This window comes from Chiloscyllium punctatum, chromosome 22 (genome assembly GCF_047496795.1).
Source record: "Chiloscyllium punctatum isolate Juve2018m chromosome 22, sChiPun1.3, whole genome shotgun sequence".
NCBI classification, from domain to species: Eukaryota; Metazoa; Chordata; class Chondrichthyes; order Orectolobiformes; family Hemiscylliidae; genus Chiloscyllium; species Chiloscyllium punctatum.
In genome coordinates this window covers 44119286-44126336 of record NC_092760.1, presented here as the reverse complement: position 1 = coordinate 44126336, position 7051 = coordinate 44119286, and positions in this window count along the sequence as shown.

Here is a 7051-nt window from a genome sequence, read left to right as displayed (position 1 = left end):
AGGTGTGAAACACAGTGAAAGACACAAAGTGTACGAATCTTTATTCAATTTCCACCACCAGGAAGATATGAGAAACACCCGAGTGGCCAGTGACAAGCACTGCCCTTCACATCAAAGGGCAATGCTGTGTGGAGAACATATTGATATTTGAGTGTGCAATCACAGCCATTGGCTCTAATACTGGCTGTCCATGTAATTTAAATAATAACATGGAGATTAGATCCACATGGATGAAACACCAGTCATGAATGGTGTGCAAACATTTTGAGGATAGCTGAAGTGCCTTCTCACTAGATACTAAATTCTACTGTGGAGGACTCGGGTATATGCCTCGATGATGTTGTCCGTAGAAGTAAGTTAATATGCACAACAAAATGCTATTGTTTTCAGAAGCTTTCATTTGATGCTTAAAAGCCTGGAGTCTGGCACCAAATTGGCATATGCATATAATTTGGACTCCGTTCCTTCTATAATGGAAAAAGTGTCCAACTGTATTTCTATCCTTGTGAATACAAGTAAAATGCATCATGTTATGGCCAATTTCATAACTTCTATTGAAGGACCAACAGAGGACATTCAACCTCTGTATGCTGATATGGACAATCAGACTAAAGTCATAGAAACTTAGCCTGTTGTCTTACACGCTTGGGCAATTACCAACATAGTTGTGGATATCAGTGTGAAAAGGAGCTTGAATGGTATGCCAGCCATTCAACAATCTGAATCCCAACAAATTGTTTGGATGGCTGTGGTACTTCCTTATATGAGAAGCAATGGCTCCATGAAGCAATAACCTGCTGTCATGTCTAAGGAAGAGAGCTTTCACTGTCCCACCACTGTCAATTCACTTGTGTCTTTGCTGCTGTTTCTCAGCCAATTAAATCAGGTTTCCTGTCAATCCTGCTGAAGCAGTTGAGTCTTGGGCTGCTCAGATCCAGAAATGCTCAATGTCATCCTCCAAGACATCACAGTCTCACTCATTGAAGGCCAGCAGCTTTCCATCAACCATGCTGTCACTGGGGTAACATTGAATAGGAGCATGAGGACAGGCAAAGATATATGACATGCCAACTTTACCCCATCTGCTCCTGTGCACAGAAGTCAGCCAATCAGGGACTGCATAAGGGTGATTATTGACTTTGTACGTGATATGACACAATTTAATTTGGTATATGTCTTGAATTTCTTGAAAATAACACTTTGCAAAGTAAAAGATATAGGCTGGGGTTGCAGTAATGTTGTTTTTGCAAAAGAACAAGTTGCTTGGCTGGAGATAGCAAATTTTCAACACTTTCAGCATGAGATCACAACCTAGTTTGTTGATGGAAAACAAGATAGTTTTGAACAGACAGTCAGAGAAGGTTTGGTGCAAAGGAAATTATCTTTGCACTTTCTTTCTCTGAAACCCTCTTCTCATCAAAGTTTGTGTGTTGATAACCCATTGAATGACCATATCATCATAAGTGAAGAATTCTTAAAGGGGATATCTGAATGTATGCATGGACTCAAAAAAAAGACTTCAACCAGCCATAACTGATCCCGGAAGAAACCAACGTGTCAACAGCTTACGTGGAAGATGATTTAGCTGCAAGCCAACATTTGACAATCTGTCGATATGTCTTTCAAATGTTACAGCTCCTTCCCCAAAGTGCTTTGAAGTTAACATTCTGCTAGGTATAGATTTCATTGTTATGTGTCTGTATATGTGTGTTATCTTTGTTCATAGGGTTTGCATCTTGGCTTGAGTAATTTTTTGAAACTAAACTATTTATTTATTTATTATTTAGATGAACTTGGCTGACTTCTATCTCATACTGAGCTATATGCAGTCTACATAATTCACAATGTCACTTTTGTTTTTAATTCAAACTTTGTTGTGGCCAATAGAAGAGTGGGACAAGGAAAGAAATCAGCCCACTTCTGCCAACCAAGTAAAATCCGTTCCAAGAGTGCTCAAAGCACACAAAAAATGGATGCAATACAGTAAATGCTAATTTCTTGGCTTATGGGTTCTAAAACTCTCCACTACTGAGGTCTTTCCTTGTACTATTTATCAATCTAATGTTATGTAATGGATAGAAATATATTTTATTTTATTTAGTTATGTAATGTTGGTATTGCTGGCTAGACCAGCATTTATTTCCAATCTCTAATTACCCAGAGAGTAGTTAAGAATCAACCATTTTGCTTTGGGTCAGGGGTCATGTATAGACCTGATCAGGTAAAAATGACAGATTTCCTTCATTAAAGTTAATTTGATCGGTTTTTACAACAATCGACCATTGTTACATGGACATCATTAGTACACTAATTTTTAAATTCAAATTTCTTTTAGCATTTTTTTGGTCAAAACTCCATTATCATGGCATTGTATGACTACCACATGAACTGGATGGATTTTCTGTCTTTATCCATCAATTTCTATGACCTCAGAAACAAAGCTTCAATTCAGGGATGAACTGTAATCATCTGATTCGAAGATAGAGTGCCAACAAAGGAACCAAGTTTCAGTGCTCTCTTAGGAGTTCTCTGCATTATCCTACTAAATCTTCTGTTGCCATGATTTTCAACATAAGTTCACTAATGGGTTTATCAGCAGGAACCATGCAGAAATATATGTGTCTAAAAGCAGATGTTTATTTCTCTAGAGGTTCCACTAATCTTCCATCAAAGCTATGGCAACCAATCAGAAAACCAAGTGGACTGTCAAGAATTGGAATTTTACATATATTCTTCCTCTTAAAACGTTACAAATTATACTTATCTAATTTGTAGTTTCAGGGTTTTTAAGACGTAAGGCATCAGTGCTGGGAAATTGAAACTCTCAAGATGAAATATTAGTAAATTATATATAGCACAGCTCCAGATGCAGTGAAAAGCTTTTTTCTACTCTGTGCCAAAACATTAACAACAGGTCCTGCTACTGCACAAACAATGCTTATTTTTCTTGTTACAACTCTAGCTGTCCTTGTAACGTCTCGGAGATGAAGTTGAAAGCCTGTGTCAAATTAGGGGAGTTGGAGACTTATCCTTCTTAGACTCTGTGTCAACACTGTCCAAATTAATTTCCTTAGAAGGTTTACAACCAACCCATGCATCTAGATTGGAAGTGAATCCCTGTCTGAGACTGAAGGTCAGTTTGCTAGTCTGCTATAACATACCATCCTTAATGGAATGATTTGTTATGATATATGATGTATTTTTCAATGAAGAAGATTAATAATACTGACAAATTCGACACAAATTCTGGCAGCATGATAATTGTACAGTGCTGATATTTTCATCCTCATCCAAACTTCCACACAATTCTACAACTTCTCTAAATGGGTGCTAGTCTGGGAGAATGCCTCTGTAGGCATCATGATCTAATATCAAGCTGACAATAATTGACATAGATCCATTATCCATCTGGCTCAAACCTTTCCCTGGCACAGCATCATGCCAAGAACTGGGGATGGAAATCCAAAGGAAGGAGTATGGACTGGCTTCAAAGTGTCTAGTTATTGCCCAGAATCAGCATCGAGAAGGCCTCTAGTGCCAAACAGTTGTCTAACAGACCCTGATAAAAGTACAGTTTTCAATTACATGTGTAAGTTTTCTTGGTCACTGTGTGAGTTTGACCTCTCAATCCCTTTAATTTAAGCATGGATTGGAGCAAAACCTAAAGTGCTTGTGTCCAACAGAAAAATGAGACATTCCCCATTCTCACTCATTTCCATGACTGTTATGTACTCAGTCAGTACTTTGAATTTTGGGAGAGCCCAAAATGACTGTAATACGAGAAAACATTAATCAAGAGTGGAGGTAGGAATTTAAGGAAAGGCAAATATTGAGGTTAACAATTAAAAACACTGATCGAATTAGTGCATCTGCAACACATTCCCAGTGCCAGCATAATCCTATGTACCCACAAGCTAAACCCTTTTCTAGTTCATTGTCAGTTGTATACAATTCTGGCTACAACTGATTCTCAATTTTTCTGACCATAAATGGCCTTTCCTAGGCACAGTTAGCAGCATCATACCAAAGATACAGAATTCCCTCCCTTAAACCTTTCAGCCTTCCACTGCCTTTAAAATGTTCCTTAAAGCCTACTTCTTTGACCAAGCTTTCAGTCACCGTTATTAAGATCTCTTTTTATGTCATGATATCAAATTTTGTCTGATGACATGTTTAAAGGGCTTTGAAACTTTCTATAACATTAAAACCTTTATATAAATAAAGTTGTTGTGTGACTGAATCATTGCTGAATTGAGTTCATGATGATGAGAAGGCAGGGTGGATAAACTGGACCATAACTAAAAAAGTGAAGGTACACATTTCTTTCAATTTTAATACTAAGTGAGAATTATTAATGTTAACAATTAATTATTTAATTATTATTGTCATTGATTTATAATTATGATTAATATCTGAGAGACGAAACTGATTGCCCTCGATGTCAGGATAATATTGACCAAAAGTGACATCAAGGAGTCCACACACAGTTGAAGTCAATGGGAAACAGGAGGAAAACTTCCCTCTGGTTGGAATCATTTCTACACCAAGGAAGAGAGTATGGTTGTTAGAAACCAAATACCTCAGACCTAGTATACTGACCTGAGGCTAGTATCCAAGGCCCAACCCTCTTCAGCTGCTTAATTAATAACATACCCGCAATTATAAGGTCAGGGCATGGCAAGTTTGTACCTCCTGGCTGCCTAGAGGCTGTCAATCAATGTATAGCACAAGCTAGAAGTGTGATGGAATATTTTCCACGTGTCTGGATAGGTAACCTCCAATAAGACTTGACAGTCACCATCCAGGACAAACCCTTTGTCTTGATTGTAATTCCATCCACCCAACAAAAACATATTCACTACATCCACCAAATGTGCTTTGTGGCTGTAGTGTGTAACATCTGCAAATGCACCATAGCACTTTCCCAAGACTGCTGTGAAGTATTTTACAAACTGTTGATCTTTACTTCATAGAACAATATGGGCAAGAGGCACATGGGACCACCATGTGCAAGTTACCTTCCAAATCACACATAATCCTGGTTTGGAACTACATTTCAAAGTCCTGGATCTCTCAAACTGATGATGTCCATGTATCATATGAGACCATGTTAAGGCACAGTAGCAAAAATAGACCATTCAGCCCATCATCTAGGAGAAAGTGAGGACTGCAGATGCTGGAGATCCGAGTCGAGAGTGTGGCACTGGAAAAGCACAGCAGGTCAGGCAGCATCCAAGGAGCAGGAGAATCAATGTTTCGGACATAAGCCCTTTATTAGGAATGGACTTATACCTGAAACGTCAATTCTCCTGCTCCTTGGATGCTGCCTGACCTGCTGTGCTTTTCCACCACCACACTCTCGACCATATTCGGCCCATCAAATCTGCTGTACCATTCATTGAGGTCATGGCTGATCTATAAACCCTCAACTCCACTTTCCTGCTTTGTCTCTGTCTTTTGATTCCCTTACTAGTCAAAATTCTGTCTATCTTAGTTCTGAATATACTTAATGACCCAGCCTCAACAATACTCTGTGATAAATATTCCACAGATTCACATCCCTTGAGAGAAAACAGTCTACAGATTAGATTTCCTACAGTGTGGAAACAGGCCCTTCGGCCCAACCAGTCCACACAGTCCCATTCCCCTCTGACTAATGCACCTAACACGATGGGCAATTTAGCATGGCCAATTCACCTGTCCTGCACATCTTTGGATTGAGGGAGGAAACTGGAGCACCCAGACACGTGAAGAATGTGCAAACTTCACACAGTCATCCGAGGCTGGAATCAAACCTGGGACCCTGGTGCTGTGAGGCAGCAGTGCTAGCCACTGTGCCATCCCAGCCACCGTGCTGCCCCTCATTTGTGTTTTAAATGAATGACACCTTATTCTGAGATTGTGCTGTCTGGTGTTGGACCCTCCTGAAAGGCAAAATAATCTTTCCCCATTGAACCTGCCAATTCTTTGAAGAATCTTGTAGGTTTTAATAAGGTTAACTCTCGTTCTTCTATATGCCGATGAGTGCAAATCCAATCTACTCACCCTCTCCTCATATATTGTATCAGGCCAGTGAACCTTTTACGCCAGTATATCTTTCCTTAGATAATGGGTGCAAAACCATTCCCAGTATTCCAGCTGTGGTCTTTCTAGTGCCTTGTATAGTTTTAGCCAAACTTCCCCAATTTTATACCCCATTCCCTTTGAAATAAAGGCCAACATTCCATTTGCCTTCCCTATTACTTCTAAACTTAGATACTAGCTTTTTACAGTTCATGGATGAGAACTTCTAAACCCCCCTGTTCTGGAACTTTCTACAGTCTTTCTCCATTTCAATAATATTCAGCGCCTCTATTTTTTTCTGCCAAAGTGCATAATCTCACATTTCCACACTTTATTGTCCATCTGCCAAGTTTTTGCTGATTTACATAAGCTGTCTATATCCCTCTGCAGACACTTATGCCTTCATCACCATTTGCCTTCCCACCTACTTTTGGAGCATCGGGAAACTTGGCAGGAGTGCATGCACTTTCCTCACCACATGTGAAACAGTATTTCAAGACAGTGACTCACTATCACCTTCTCAAAGGCAGCTAGAGACAAGGAATAGTGCTGGCCTTATCAAAGATGCTCACATTCCTTGAATGAATAATGCAAGACTTTAAAAAGATGAAGACCTTCAGAGATGGAATACATAAGCTCTCTTTTAACATAAATGAATATTAGAAAATGGATCTGTTCTTTCTAGTTCATAAACTTTCTTGGCCTTTGGAGATGTTTATTCAATAACGATTTATTTATGAGTGCAACATAGTTTGAATCACTTCAGTGTTTGTTTTCTCTTAGTTACCTTCAAAGGACCCTGCTGTCTGTGTTACTGCTACAAACAAAAAGAAAAATACATAATTTGCACTTGTACTTGAAATCTTGATGTGTAAATTAATGCAATGTCCTTGTAAAACTAAAGAGTGAATTGTCATGGAAACGGACAGAGAGTTCAGCTCTGAACATATTGCTAACTGCTGTGTTAATCAAAGTCACTGACGTCAAA